Consider the following 16,911-nt stretch of genomic DNA (forward strand, 5'->3'; position numbering starts at 1 on the left):
GCCAGTTTTATTTATCTGCATCTTCCTGCCAAGTAAAGAAATAAGGAAAATTATTGACCTAAATAATATTATAATTTCTTATCGTTATAAGTGTCAAAATAAATAATTTTGGTATAAAATCAAGATTTTTAACATGGAAATTGTCCAGATTCCTTGTATCTGATATTTACATTTAAAAATACTGTTTAAAATTTTACATTTGTATTTGTCGTACGTTGTGGGTATTTAACTTTGTCCTGTCAATATAATAATCTTATGAAGAGGGAAAACATGGCAATTTAACTAGTAAATAAAATCACCTCTTCACCTACTGGAAAGTCTATTTGATTTCTATTTAGAAAATCTAGATTCCAATCTAGACTCTTCCAGTGACCAGCTAAGTGTGGGATTGGAGGATAGGAACGTGTTTCTATCAGGTGTTTCTCTCAGGTGTCTCATGGTTAAATGCTGGCTATAGTACCTAACACACTGGATGGTTAGTAGAATCAAATATGAAATTGTATGAAAACATTTTCTAAATTTTAATGACATAAAAATGCTATTATTCACTTGCTTTTAGTATATATTACCTGGAAAATTTATATGTCTCCACAATGCTTGGCTTGTTAGATATATCTGCAAAGCCAAAGATAGTGAGTGATAACATCGGAATGAAAATACTGCTTTGTGATAAAAGCAGATAATATATTTCCAAGTTCTAACTTTCTAGCGCACCAAGACTTTTGTGTTGAAGCCACTACCACTAGTTTTGCTATTCTATAACTCCTCAGAATAATGAGTTGGCTATGGTTGGACCACACAAATATTTCTGTTTTGCATCTTGTCATTGGATAGGAATAAACTTCGCTGTTGTGCATGGTAGTGACATTTATTCATGATTTTAAAAAACTATTGTAATTAATCTGACTAACTTTCCTCAAGACTTTTTACATCTCATATCAACATTTCATAGCAATAACTTAATTTGATGGATTACTAACTGATGCCAATAGTTTAATTTTTTAAGCTGCTGAGTTCACATACATTGTATGTGGATAGGGCAACATAAGACAGCAATATGATGATTTCCAATTTATAGATATGTATAACCATTTGAGTGTATCTACATTTCAAAAACCTCCTCATGTAAATTGCTTTCTGTGCCATGTTTTTTTCTTAATGCACATCTATAGTGACAAAATGGTGGATGGATACACCAATAGATGGTTTTATCTCAATGGCTGCATCATGGATGCATCATTAGTTTCATGTCTGTGCCACACAAGGAACGCTGGCTTTGCTGTGGGCATCTGGCTGGCAGTTCCTTGGGGTGTCATCACACACATAAACCAAGTATCCCAGCTGTGCTTTCAGTTCCCTGGTGTCTACTCTGGCATGAAAAGGTGCTTATGAGCCAACCCAATTCTCTTCTTAATTCTGTGAGCAGCTAGGACTCTTAAGTCCTAAATTCCTAATATCTACCCTGACTTCCTTCTTTTTTTTTAAAAATTGGTTGATTTGCCAAATATTTTTTTTTTTAAGCTTTGATCAATGAAATTTAGGATTATTGTAAAAACAGACAATGCTTTGTTTCAATGTAAAACATTGATATAAGATAAAACATATAAAGGGTAATTAAACAATGAGACCACTACTAGATGCAATCACAAAGATTTTGTTGTTTTGTGTTAGCTTACCAAATAAAGCAGTGGCAAAAGCAGTTTTTAGCCATACCTTCCTACTTTACCATAGAAAGACAAATCTTTTCAGATTAAGTGTATATAAAATATATTGGGGGGAATAGCAAGGTTGACTTCATGAAGTTCAACAATTTATCTATGAATATCCTGAAGCTTCTTGGCTGTCCTAGGGAAGTATAGTTAAAACAACAGACACCAAGAACAAAATATGTCTTTGTGACATGACGGAGCAGAATACAAATAAAACTATGTAAATTACACATATACATATATGAAAATGGGAGAAGGTAGGGAGAAGGCAAGATCAGGTGAAATTGATTGAAATACAACTTTTGCTTTCTCATGAGGATAGACTGATGATTTGACACTCTTTATTATGGAATTGTATACTTGTAAGTTTTTCTATGATAGTAACAACCCCAGTACTTCAATAACTTATATAAAAAAATCATTTATTCTTTACTCACAGGTCTGCAAGATGACTGAGGCATCTCTTCTCCAGGCTTTGGGTGCATTTAGGTATATTCAATATCTGTCACTCTGAGATGCAAGCTGAATGAATATTAGCCAACTAGGGTTTGTTCTTCTCATGGCAGAAGGGAATAGATAAGAGGCCAAACCAAAACACATAAGTGCATTTAAAGCCTCTGTCTGAATAGGCTATATGTCATATCCCATCATATTTTTTTAGTCAAGGCAAACCACATAATTAAACCAAAAATCAATATGGTGGAAACGTATAATTCTCTAGTGCTAGAGGGGGGAGAATGAATATTTGCGGTATAATTATACAGTCTATCCATAATTTGTTCTTTGGATAACAAATACTGACTTTCTTCCACCTACAAAATATATTCACCCCTCCACCAATAAAGACTCCTTCTTCCCCTCAAAGTTTTACGCTTTTATGGCATCAGACTTGAAGTTTAAGATCTTATGATAATCTCTAACTGGCATCCACTCCTCCTCCCCAACCAACATTCAATGGTGCAATTAGGACAGGATAATCTCCAAAAATGTACTTTTGTGGCTACTCATGGCCACAATGCGATGTCAGAGATTTGACATTTTCCTTCAGGCAACTAGCTACTCCTGATATCAACTTCTGTGTTAGTTTGCTTTTGCTTTTTAGCAATGTTACATAACAGTGGATTGAAGCATGCCAGTAATGTAAAACAACACACAATTAACCCCCACAAATTGTCCTGTGAGTTGGCTGCGGGGTCTCTTCTCTAGACTGTCCAGGGGATTGGGTTGGTGCCACATATCTGTTATCCTGCGATCCAAGCTGAAGGATCAGTTGCCATCTGGGAGAAATCGTTCCTTGCGGAAAGATCCAAAGTGCAAGACAACAAGACAAAGCACCCATGAGCATTTTCAGGTTTTGCCTGGATGTGACTTATATCACGCCCTCTTCCATTCTGTTGGCCAAAGTAAGTTACGTGGCCAAATCAAAATCAATTACGTGTGGAATTTTGCTTCTCCCATAGAAAGTGTGAGGGGAGAGTAAATATTTGTGAAAGTCATACAAACTACCTCAAATGATTAAGTGGTTGTAGCCAAATAAAATGTAGTTGTGGACTTCAGAGGGAAGAGTTTCTGAACTTGCCCTCCGAGGAAACTATTACCTTTAAACGATACCCCTTCATTTCCTTGGATAATTTTCTCAGTGCCATTCAGGGCCCTCGCAGTTCTAGTTCCACACAAAATTTGCTTTCCTCGAAAATTCCTTGTAAAGAAAAGAGCTGGGAAGAAGTAGAACCATACAATATAAATCACTCCAATTATAGACCATAGTTATTCTTTTATTACATTGAAAATATTATTTTCAATGAGGCAATCATGCATTTCAGGATTACAAAATTAGCATTATTAGTTCCTTGTTGTGAAACTGTGACCTTCGAAATTAAATAGCTTTCCATTTCTGTGGTTAGTAGAAAAGGGAAAGGGAAATAACAGCTAAACAGAATTTCAAGTATTTAGGCTTAAGATTTACTTGGGTTTCATTATCCGTAATGCTCATTGAGGGCATATAATGTGGCTTCATAATTTATTATAAAATATTTAAAGACAAAGTGGGGGAAATACTCATAAATGCAAAGATATTACCATAACAGAAACTTTATGTCTAGTGTCATTTTAAACATAAGCAGCTTGGTTAAAGAGGATTGTCTGGAGTTAAAAGGTGGGTTAATAAACCTCTTAATAACAGCATTATGCTTTAAAAGACCAATCAAGAAGGTAAAATATGTGATTTCTGAATCATTGAGTAAGCAGAATTGTAATCATTTTGGCATAATTTTTGTCATTATTGACCAAAATTATTTTTATGATAATGACTTTCCCAAAAGAGGGCTATAAAAGAAGATAAATACAAATTGCTAGAAATACAGATGCTTTTTTATTTTATGATGTTTCTTTCACTTAACACTTAGAGGATCTTCATTTATTCCTGCACAGGTGTTTCAACCTTTATATAATGAGTTTGATTCAATTCAACAAACATTTACATAGCCCTAACCATGGGCAAGAAGACACCATGGGGATATGAAGACAAAAAGGGCCCTTGAGTTGGTGATATCACTGGGAATATCAGTTGGTAATTCACTGGGAATAATGTCTGTTGTCGTTTGTCTTTGAAGAAACAACTTTATTCGGCTTTTAAATTTTAAAAAGTACTGATCAGTGTTTCAATAAAGTAGCAGTACTTCTAATAACGATTTTGACAAGGTACCTCTCAGCTCCTCTCCCTGCCAGCCCACTAAAGTACTCATTATTTTTGGTTCCAACATCACGAAATGGCACTGCTTGGAGAGTGCCCTGCAGTAGCCTATTTATTTTATGATCTAGTCAGCAGAAATTGTTTCCATGGCTGCCGGCCATTGGGTGTCTGCTAACTCTATGACTTGGCACAACAGCGCTTCCTTCCATTTGACTTAATTTAAGCATCTTCTCCAGCTCATACCTTCCAGTGACTGCCCAAAGCCTTTCCGAAAAAGGTGCTAGAAAGAGCACTGAACTGGCCATTTGAATATCCAGGTTGTAGCTCTGGGGGCATGACCATGTGGCTGGCTTTTACCTTACATTACGTTTTAATCTGTTAAAATGAGGATTTGAAATATATCTTGTGAAGGTCACTTTTAGCTTCATTTTATCCTCTATGTATCGCTTCTCTTCAGTCTCTACTACAAAGTATGTAGTAGTCTGCCAGCTTCGGAATCACAGAGCCTGGCCGCCTCCCTCCCAACTCGCTTTGTGGGCTTTGGTTTCCTCATCTGTAAAAGAGGGTCAACGGTGCTTTCATCTCGGAGTTATTCAAAAGAATAAACTAGTCAGTCAGTATAGTGCTTAAGACACTGCCTAGGATGGAGCAAATGCCTTCCCTCTTTGGTCCCCCAAGTGTCACAATTCCCTGTTCCTTTCCATCTATACTCATATTTACCCGTTTGCTCCTCAGGCCTTTATGAAAGGGCCTGACTAGGCGTTTTGAGGACAGAAGAGATGTGAGCCCCACTGGACTGTACATGGGCTTCTGGTTGGAAAGGCCACAGCTGAATAACGGGTGCGACTGCCTTAGTGACCCTGCGTTGTGACAGGAGAAAGTTTGTGAGTTTTACGTAAGACAATGTTGGGGAAGTCTAGCCACACTGTGATACAGCTAGAATGATTCTATCTTAGTTTAGCTGACACACTCCAGGGCTAGTCCATGTGGAAATTGAGCTCTCAGAGAAAAGTACGGCTTTAATGCTTCGTAAACTTCCACTGGTCATATGACATCTTCAGAAATTCTACCCCATTTGTTTACCACCAGTCCTATTATTTACTTGATGTTTTTTTCTTTAAAATCACCTGAATCATTCACTATTTTATTCAGTCTTGTTTAAGCAGCAATATCTGTAAGATCGTGTTTTCATGTGCAAATTTTATTGATTTCTTAGTATACATCAAAGTAAGTATATAACTATTAAAATTTTAAAAACCTGTATTTCACCTAAAACCATCTGAGTCAGCTTTGGCAAACATTGGCTTAGTTTGGTTAGAGTTGGTGAATGGCTGTGTGATGGGTGAAGGGTTAGGTATGTGGAGTGGGGAAAAAAAAATGTGCTGTCTTGTGAAACAGTGGTTAGTGGAGGCTCCAGCCTTCCCACTTCTGTTGCATAGGAGAACACGTTCTTGAGAGGTGGCTTGGTGTGTTAAGAGCACAGATTCTAGAGTCCAGCTGCCTGGGTTCAAATCCTAGCCATTGTCATTTAGCCACGTGTGACCTTGGGCATGTTACTTAGCATCCTTGTGCCTCAGTTTTCTTCTCTTTAAAAATGGGGATATCAAGAGTGTCATGAGACTTTTGTGGGGATGAAATGAGTTAACATATGTAAACCTTTCAAAACAGTGCCTGGAACATAGTAACTATAAAAGTGACATTATTATTACTATTATTATTATTATTATTATTATTATTATTATTATTATAAGAAAGAGAGGACCAAATCATTCTCAGAGTCTCCACTAACCTTATCCAGTGTGAAGACCTGAGTTTAGCTTTAACAGTCCACCTAATACTTTACTGAAACACCAAACCAAATATTTTGGATCTTTTTTTTTTTTAATAAGATAATTTGGACTTAGTTCATAATGGTTATGCTACTTCTGGTAAGACTTTATACATTGCCTGTTCTCCTTCTCTAAAGTGCCAATGAAAAGATTTCATATTCAAAATTGTATTATTTATTACTTCACACCGTGACTTAAAACAATAAATCTATCAAGGTTTAAAAGTTTAAATCAATAAAATTCTGCCTATATTCTGACCACAACTTTAAAAAAACACATAATGCAGAATGCATGATACTTTAATTCTTTGGTGATATATTGAAGAATGATATTCCAAATTGTATTATTCACACAATGAATCAATAGAGTTGAACTTTTTAAAATCCTGGAATAAAAGAATGAAATTTGCCCTACCCAAGGCTCTTGGTTTATTGTGTGCATTAATATAAGTGCAAGAAAGCCAATGACATTTTATTTTTTTTTAACTTTAAAGGCAATAAATAAGCTATTTTGTATGAAAACAAATGTGTCCTCCTTCAGATGCTCTACTTTTGCTCTGTGATGGCTGTCAGAGGTGTGAGTGGAAAGTGAGTTTTTGCCAGATAAGCGGAGACTGTTCTCCATGAAGGGTAACTTGCTTAGGTAATCATGTTTCTGGAAGGATGCCAGGTGACTATCTTAAGTGTGTAGGAAAAGGAACCAAGAGTGTAGGATATTTTCTTTCTTTCTTTCTTCCTTCCTTCCTTCCTCCCTCCCTCCCTCCCTCCCTCCCTCCCTCCCTCCCTCCCTCCCTCCCTCCCTCCCTCCCTCCCTTCCTTCCTTCCTTCCTTCCTTCCTTTCTTCCTTTCTCTCTCTCTCTCTCTCTCTCTCCTCTCTCTCTCTCTCTCTCTCTCTCTCTCTCTCTCTCTCTCTCTGTCTTTCTTTCTTTCTTTCTTTCTTTTTTTTTTGTGTTGTCATGAAACCTCAAGATGGTATGACTGGGGTTAAGAAGAGAAGAAACGCCTGTTCCCGCTATTGTTTCCCAGCTTCTTAACACCACTTCACATCTTTCATATGTACATTTTTAGTGTCTATTAAGGTCGCCTTTGATGGGTAACTCATGAACGAAGTGGTTGTTTGTAACATTTATGCAACATCTGTGATAAAAGGTAATACAATTAAGAGACAGGGAACAACAGATCCCTTCCTCTCTAATCCCCCAAAATGTTCCCATCTGTCCCATGATATATGGGTGCAAAATGAATTATCAACATGTGTCACTGGAAGGCGAGAAGGGTCTGGAACATGACGCCCACTCTCACGTCTCTTTTACTAAACAAATAGAGAGTATTGGTGTTGGGTGGGAAAAAGGAGGACTAGATGTGGTTCTGTTTTGGAATGAACTTACCTTCCAGTTGACAAGGTAAAAGATACGCACGTAAGCAGCAAAGTAATTTGTGAACATTGATAGTATGAAACATTCTACAAGGTAGATTTTATTCAACAACTAAATGGGTAAATTTTCACGGTTTGGGGAAGAAAGGAGAGTGGTCTGAGATGACTTTTTCTGAAGAAAGAAGAGCCAACGTTTAGGACAAGTACAGTGAAAGAGACCACAGTGGAAATGTGAGGGAGATTTTAGAAGTACACAGAAAGATGAGAAAACAGACAAAGACTGTTGCTCACCAGGTTGGTTGTACTGGCTGATTTATGCAAGTAGGAAGTGTAAATGAATCTAAAAACATACAAGGGGGTTGGTTTTGGAGGGCTTTGTATGCAGGACAGAAGAATTCAAAATTTATCGGCCAGAAACAACAAATCGAATACTTTTAAGCAGTAAAAATTGTAAAAACCAAGGTATTCTTTTTTAATAGGAGCTTTGGGTGGCATTATGCAAAAAATTCCCTTCTAATTTTTGTATTATTTTTCTACAAGAATATTGATGTTAACAGTGGAAGCAAATTAAGAAAGTAAAATAATGAATACATGAGAAATCTATATTTCAGACAAAACAATGTATTGATGATGGATAAGATAATTGGACGTATTGGGGACGGGGGGAAGCTGAAACCTCATCCCAGTTAACTCTTGGGTTGACTACAGGCATGTCTGCCCTGGTTATTCCTGTTACTGTCTATGAACTTGAAGAGTTATTTTATGTCATAAAAGAGTTAAGAAGTAGTAGACATCAGGAATAATATGATCACTCTTTTGAAAAAATTGAAAAACCTGTCATACATGCAACCAACTGAATGTATTCCACTTATAATAAATTAGGTGTTCCAAACAGGTTTTCTACCAGAACTTATTGAAAATAGCATTTCGTTGCTATGACAACCTAGAACAGCAATTGGAAACTAGAGCATTAAAGGTGAGACAGAAAAGACAAATAGTTCTTATTTAGCTAGCTGGTATTCCTTTTTAATTTTTATAAATCCAGGGAGGAATTTGAAATCCTTATTATATTCAAAAATTAATTCCCCTTAAAATCATATAGATTTAGAATGTCGTTACATTTGCATCATCTGTTGGTTATTAAATAACATGAATCAACTCGCCTCTATTTTTTTCTGAATCTTAAAAGCCTTTTTCACCTATTTGAGCTTTGATTGCTTTCGGTAGATTCTGAACATTTTGAACCTTAGCTCCGGATATGATAGCTATTTATTGACTGAAGCTATGGTTATCAAAGTGTGCTTTATGAATCCTAAGGGTTCCACAAAATATCTGTATGATTTCTCTGGAAGGAGGTATGGTCATTATGGCCACTTGATTTAGGTGTTTTCTGTTTCTTTTAGGTTTCATCTCAACACCACACTAGAAATTGCCATTGGGAAATTTAGCAAAAGAGCAGGTAGTTTCATGACTCAGAAAGTTTGGAACAATTTGATAAAATGTTATAAAAATATTTTAAATCCTAATAATTTTTCACATGAATTTCAGGTAACCATTTGAACAATAAAAGGCACATTATTATTTATATTCATAAGATACCCTCAATAAAGGTATGGTTATATTAAAATTCAGATAGGTAAAGTTTTAATTCTGTAATTGCTATTTGTAGGCTTTATAAGTTTTTTTCACTGCAGCCAACATTTATTGAATTCCTAATGTTAGGCACAAAGGTACAGGATATTTTATAACATGTCTCTTATTTTATTACATGGTTTCTGCCCTAAAGGAGATTGACGTGTACACATAAAGAGACATAATGTACCCAACTAACTGCTGAAGAAGAAATAATAGTATGATATTAAAAAATAAATAAGAGCAGGAAATAATTTTTCTGGCAGTTAAAAAATAAACTTGTAGAAGGTGATAGTGAATCACACGGAATGTATCAGGGTGTGAGCAGGTACGGTCCTGGGCAAATTAGGACTTTGCCAGGGAAATAGGAATGTGTTGCCTCTGTATTTATTCATGGAAGATGTTACTGGCAGGAATATATAGCTGTGTGGAGGTATAAGAACAGAATTTAGAATCTAACATTACAATCTAGGAAGGTACATCTGAATTTTGGATTCATGTTCACTCTCTCTCACAAAACAAACAACAAACAAACAAACAAACAAACAAACCTACAGCTAAAGTGAGGGTGTCTCTACAATTTCTGTAAAATAGGAATATAATATTTAACCTAAGATTCTTCAATGCAGGTGATGTGGATTACATTGGAAACCGCCCCCATTTGCAAGCCCGATGTCCTTTAGTATCAGCAAGGGAAAGGAAGGCTTGGGAGGGCTGTGCAGAATTGTGGAAGCCTTTCATCTCTGCCAGGGGAGTAAGGAAGTCTGGAGGAGAGGAGACCGTCCTTCCTGTGCTGGATGCAGTTATGGGAGGTCCCTCTTTACCCCTGCAGCTCAAACTCTTGTGAATAGAGAGGGACACATGAGAAGTTCCAAACATTGACTGCAAGTGAAGGTAAAAAACTTAATCCAGAGATTCCTTCATTCTTTACTTATTTGATAAATATTTATCAGGCACCTACTGGTGGGGAATAAAACCAACTCAAGACTTACAATCTGGTGGGGAGAGACAAACCTTAAACAAGTAAACAAGTACACAGTTTTAACGGAATAAGTGCAATATGTGCTCAGTAAATGTTTGTCACACAAACAAACTGGGAGAAGGATAAGCAAGGGTGGATTTGAATTGTGTTTAGGGAAGATCTTTCTGCAAATCTAAGTGGAGACAGGAAGACAGTGTCTTCACTTCCTTTATGATCATCATAAAGAGCTTCTTAAGCACCGTGATCTATTAACTTGGGTCAGGACAAACAATGTAGAGTCCGGAAGAAGATCCCGGGGTCCTAGTGACCCTCAGCATGTTATAATAAGCCATGTGGAGTAAGTTGTTTAGGGAAGGGTTGATGGAGATGGGTGAGGCGATTGATAAGGGGATTAAAATATTGATGCCCACCTCTGTCCTCCATTTTATTCTCAAGAAGTATTTTTTAAAATATCGTTAGAGTTACGTGCTAATGAGCCCCAGTGGAGCTGAACCTGAATCCACCATAATTATCCCAGCCTTGTATTAAGCACTTTGTATCTTTTCATAACGGTTGTGTTTTTTAACTTCAAAAATATTTAAAAATCTAAGCCATTGTTCTTGATTTTTTTTTAGTCTCAGATTAAATGACTCCTATCCATTAGAGAAGACAGGAGGTACTTAGCTAATACATTCACAATGATTTCTTGCCTCTCTGATGTCTTGAAAGCTCTTGAAAATTAAGTCTGCTTTAGGAATCTTTGTGTCCACTCCTTGGAGAGAAATACTGAAGCATCAATTCCTTATGTAACATGGTCCATTTATTTATTTATTTATTTATTTGGTATAAAGGATTTGATGATAGAAATGTACTTCCTTTTGTTATTTTTTCCTCTTTCTGTTCAGGTTTATTTTAAAGGAGTGTTTTCCAAAAGCAGAATATTTAAACTTTATTACAGGTAAGTGATAACTTTTATTTTTTAAAAAGTGCAGTCTACAGGATAAAGAGACTTTTATGGATGCCGATATCTATGGTTACCTGACAGTGTATTACTTACTGTTCCCTAAATTTCCATTTTGCTGTGCTGCAGTATGCACATGCATTTGACACATGAGCCATTTACCCTTAGAAATACTATGTGAACAAATAAGGAAGTGACAGATGTACCTCCAGAAGGGTATTTAAATTGATTTTTCTGGTCCTAATATCTTTGTTTTTTTTCCCCCCAAATTCCCTCTAACTTTATATGTCATTCTGCATAATCCAGTTTATTGCTATTATGGCTGCTTTGTCACCATTGTTCTCTAGCCACTTGATATATTTGGAGAAACACTGACTATTTGTGAATACCATAAAGGCATGCTTTATGTTTTGTAGGTCTTTAGCTATTCCTCTTCATGGTATAATTTCCTTTTTAGTAAAGTGGAGCACTTTTATAGAAAGAAATCTTGGTTCATCAAATATTCATTTATAGCTTTATGGTCTCTTAGTTTGATTTTCTTTCACTCAACTTGGCACTCAGTTTTATTTTGCTTTGTTTGGATTTTCCATTTACGTGACATCTGTAATATGTCCATCTGTTATGCAAAGGACTATAGGAATTTTTCCAGCACTTCTATTTTCTGATTACTTTGTAAATCAAAGAGTATACCCATTCATGATAAATTGACATATTTTTATGGAAAGAAAGAAAGAGAAGGACGGAGGGAAAGAGAGAAGAAGGGCGAGAGGGATGGAGGAAGAAAGGAAGGAAAAATAGTGTTAGATTTTCTTAACTTTAGATAAATACAATTGTAAAGCTGAAAAGGACTTTAGAAATAATTTAGCCTTGTGATTCCTGACTTCTTTGAGTATGAAGCCTTATTTTTAACATACATAGTTTTCCAGGACACCACATAATAACAATTGTTCTTTCAGTAACTATTGATCAAAAATATGTGGAAACGTATCTGATGAATTTAGTGACATTTTAAATTTAAACTTGCATCTATGTGCATTTGGATAATTACTGCATAGGCAGATAACATATGACTTATTCTGGTTTAGGATAATTCTTAATGTACGAAAGATTAAGATTGAAATATTTGTGAAACAAGTGAATATTTCTAGGGCAGAATGCCATTCAGTTGGGAAGTACAAAACTTTTTCAACACATTCTTTTTATATTTTAAAAGTGAAAACCAAAAAAGGGTCTCAACTGGCCCAAGATCATATTAACTGAAAATTTAGATTTATGTTTCGGCTAGCGAATTTATCCATATCACAATACTCGATAAAGAGTTTGTCAGTTGCATACCTAGATAATTCAGGCCAGACACTTGAAGCAAGAATGACTTTAGCTTATGACTTTTTTGGTTTAATTATCTCATTTTTGTTTTGTTGTATTAATGTGTATTAAGACCACACTTAGTAACTAAGCCAATACTGGAATAAGAAGTATTGGCTTATGGTAGATTTATAACAACAGTACCTGATTACATGGCTTTGAATTCTTAAGGAAGCACTAAAAGGAAATTTTAATTTACTGAGTCGATAGACATGCACGTAAATTCATATGATTCTTCAGATCAAAGATATGTCTCTAGTAATTGAGTTACATGAATATTTTTAACTCAGCACCTGAATGGTCAAGGATGTAATAGACTCAGTAGTTCCTAAATTAAAAATTTAAATGATAGGAAAGCATGTTTTTGTAGTATATGTCATTCTTCATTACGTTTCTAACAGCATTACGAACAATGGCTCTCCCTGAGATTGCCCTGTAATGACTCAAGTTTCTGGGAGGATGAGGAAAAGTAGAACAGGCTCTTGAATGAGGTAGGTCATGTATTCTATAGCACAAACATGTTTGGAAAAGAATAAGTACATCTCAGGAGATTTAGGCCAACTGCTCATCCTTGCATTTGAGCCAGGTACATGCCCACACAGATGCCAAGATGTCATTTCTGAAGAATTAGGAGGACAAACCTTGGATTCAGTGCTGTCTTCCTGGAATTGACAACTAACCATTACTCAGAAAAACAAACTGTTTTTGCCTGCTACCAAAGTGGTTATACAGTATTGGTTTTATTTTTTTCACTTTCAAATATTTTTTTATTATGTTCTGGCAATATTATTGGTAGTGTTTAGGAGAATTATTCACCATCATTAAGTAAAGTGTAATAGAATGAATAAATTAGTTAATATTGGATTCCATGAACATTTCAAGCATATTAATATAAAGTTGTAATAATTTTAAACATTGTAACAAGTCTCTTTCGTAGATCATTGCCGTGAACTGAATGTTTGTTATCTCCAAATTCCTGTGTTGAAATCCTATCCCCAATGTGATAGTATTAGCATGTGGGACCTTTGGGAAGCAATTAGGTCATTAGAGTGGAACCCTCATGCGTGGGACTACTGCCTTCATTAAATGGATCCCAGAGAGCTCGCTCCCCCTCTTTTCATGTGAGGATATAGCCAGAAGTAGGTGGTCTGCAACCCAGAAAAGTGCCCTTGCTAGAGCTGAACTACGCTGGTACCTTGATCTCAGATGCCATCCAGCCTCTAGAACTGTAAGAAATACATTTCTTTTGTTCATAAGGCACTCAGTTTACGGTACTTTGTCGTAGCAGCCTGAACTGATTCAGACCACCATATCTGCCACTGTTTGTTTTGGACCACATCTGCATGAACCCTACTGCGACTGAGGCTGATGCCACTGTCTAGAGGTACCCACGTGAGAAGTCACTGAATGCACATCAGTGCCTGGAATTCAGACTGTTCTGGAGACTTATTAATGGACATGTGAAACAGAGGCTCTCTGGGAATTGCAGACATTTCAAAGGGAATGGGGAGAGTGGAAGAGTAATTTGTATATTTGGGAAATACAGGTGTACTATTAAGGGCCCTGATGTCACTTTTCAAACTTTGGATTCCAAATGTTGCCCAGTTGATGTTTCGGAGCCTCTGGAGACTCAACAGTTGATTAATGCTGGAGATTTCATTGGGGTCACTCTTACTGAGATCACCTTTCTGTTTGGGGGGGTTGAAGAAGTGCATTTTGAGTTTTTGGATCAATGTTGAACTCCTTAGACTGATCAGTTTGAAGTTCTTATTTGAATTTTTTGTTTTAATCGGGCAGAAGATTTTAACTTGTGATGGACCTCTCTCCTGATTGCCATCATCAGTCACGTGGTTTGGTCACACGTGGTTTGAGGGCATCTGGAGGCCAGCTTTATGCAGGCCCAAACATTTCTCACCTAATCCTGTGGCTGACCTTGCAGGAACCCTTAGCTCCTAACTGATCTGAAAGCAGTTCTTAAACTTCTCATTTTGTTTCACTAAAGTAGAACTAAAATGTGTTCATATGAGAAAGTCATTTGTGTCCTGGGATACCTTATACATATCCACAGGGAAAAACAATGAAAGTCATTTATTTAAAAAAAAAAACTAGTGAATGCTTGTTGTTTTACCCTGATGCCCAACAACTCTACAATATTTTTAATGCAATTTTGTTGAAAATTTTTTGGTTTATGTCTCCTACTATGTTATATAGAAAAAACTGAGACACCTCCCCACCCCCCACCATGCTTTCCAAAAGGAATATCTAATACCACTCATATTCTATATTTAAGATTACCCAAAATGTGCTATCTGAATTTAGTGATGATCCATCCAGATATTTCCTAGTGATGGAAAAACAAAGAAAATACCTGGTCTTTATCAGCCAGTCCCCTTCAAAAATATCGTATATAAAAAGAGCCTCTGGAGGGCAGCCGGTTAGCTCAGTTGCTTATCTAAAAAGAGCCTCTGGAGGGCAGCCGGTTAGCTCAGTTGCTTAGAGCACACTGCTCTTAACAACAAGGTTGCAGGTTCGATCTCCACATGGGCCACTGTGAGCTGCACCCTCCACAACTAGATTGAAACAACTACTTGACTTCGATCTGATGGGTCCTGCAAAAACACATTTAAAAATAAGTAAAAGTTTTAAAAAATAAAATAAAAAGAGCCTTTAATAATTTGTTTATCTGGTAGGTCAAACAGCTGTCCGAATAACTGCTGAGCAGTTCTAGTAAATTGGTACAACCTCCCTGAACTGATATAATCCCAACCTAAAGATAAGAAACTATATTCTAGGATGTCTGTATAACCATATAGAACATAGTTATTACTATAATTTGGATTTTCTGAAGGACAGAAACCAGGGGGTTCCCCGTTGCCAGTAACAGCTTCAAGGACTTGCTGGCTTTTTAGATGTTGGAGATATTTGGGACAAAGGGGGTCTACTGAGATGTAGGAAATTATATCCAGTGTTTATGTTAATCCACTGATATTCCTTCCCACAGAGGGACCTTTTCATGATAACTCTGGGCTACACAAACATGTGGAAGTAAGAGGGCATGAAAGGCGAAAGAAGCTCCCATGCAGAATCCTAGTTCTGCAGGCATTTGGGGAAGTAACTCAGGTCATTGGCCAGTGAGGATTATAACCCTCAACCTGGACTGTTGGTAGAAAATTCCTGCCCAAATTCCTCATCCTTCCTTCCTCTGTGCTACCATGACACTCCAGTCGCTCTTTCACTATAGAGTTCATACAGTCATCAGTACGTTTCTTTCTCCACACGGGACTGTGAGCTATTGGAGCCTCCCTCTGACCACAGCCACCCCAGTGGCACTCTTTGAAAGGGTTCATAGGGCTCAGGAATATTCCTATCCAACTGAAGATGGATCGATCAGTTTTCCATTCAAAATCCCAGCAGTGCCTATTTCTTTTGGACATTTAGCTAGTGAAGATACTAAAAAATCCATACCCTCTACAAGATTTATTAATTACCCATGGCCTGTTATTAAATATTTTTCATGGTTATACAAGGAAAAAGAAAGTGATAGACATCATTACAATTATTTTGGAATTCTACTTTTTTGAGTAGGGTGGGTTTCATAACCTGAAAGTCTTTCCAAGTACTAAAATTTCTTCTTCTGAAAGGCTTGTCCTTACTGGAGCAGGATTGACCCCTTTTTTTCAAGAAAAAGTCCAGAAAATGTTTAGAATGTACTTGTGGCTTAAGAAAACCAAAGACAGGGAGGTGTTAGAGGGAAGTGCACTGCCCAGTTAAACAAAAGGATTGTATTAACATTCCCTGTATTAACAATTTAAAGCAGTATAATGGCAAAATACCAATTCTATTGAAGTTCTTTATGAGAGCTTCCTCAAAGTTTCTATCATGGACTAGTTACAGATAAAGCGCTCATAAACTTCTTTCCCAAACCAGGAAACTCAAGCATCCTTGGGTGGACTGTTTTAATAAAGATTCAGTGAGATTATGGAAAAATGCCTTAGTAGGTCTGAAAATGAGTCTTGCTGCTAATGTAAACCACGGGTCACTGGTAGATGACTACAAAGAAGCATTTATATCCAGGAAATCCCCAAATATTCAGAATATTTTTGCCTTGATGGTTTTCTCTGGAGCTGCAAATACTGAGATTGAAACCCATTGGGAAAACCATGCTTCAAATATTCTCTTCAATTTACTCCTGTGGCAAGTTAGTCAAACAAACTGCTTGGAAGTAATCTATTTGCAGAACCTAGGTGGGGAAATGCCTGCCACATTATATAATTCACTGAGCAGGTTTTGGCTCCCACTCAGCCAATCCATCTTAAATAGTGGCTAGTGCCCTGTATCTATCTAGCAATACATATGATCAAGCAATTTAGCACAAAAAAAGAAAGGCC

General features: G+C 36.6%; 1 protein-coding gene across 4 annotated transcripts in view; it reads left to right on the top strand.

Annotated features, from left to right (window-relative positions):
- The window catches only part of CHODL (chondrolectin), a 243,683-nt gene that overhangs the window by 206,774 nt on the left and 19,998 nt on the right, over positions 1 to 16,911 (top strand). The window lies entirely within an intron of this gene.

Source organism: Rhinolophus ferrumequinum, chromosome 2 (assembly GCF_004115265.2).
Source record: "Rhinolophus ferrumequinum isolate MPI-CBG mRhiFer1 chromosome 2, mRhiFer1_v1.p, whole genome shotgun sequence".
Classification (NCBI taxonomy): domain Eukaryota; kingdom Metazoa; phylum Chordata; class Mammalia; order Chiroptera; family Rhinolophidae; genus Rhinolophus; species Rhinolophus ferrumequinum.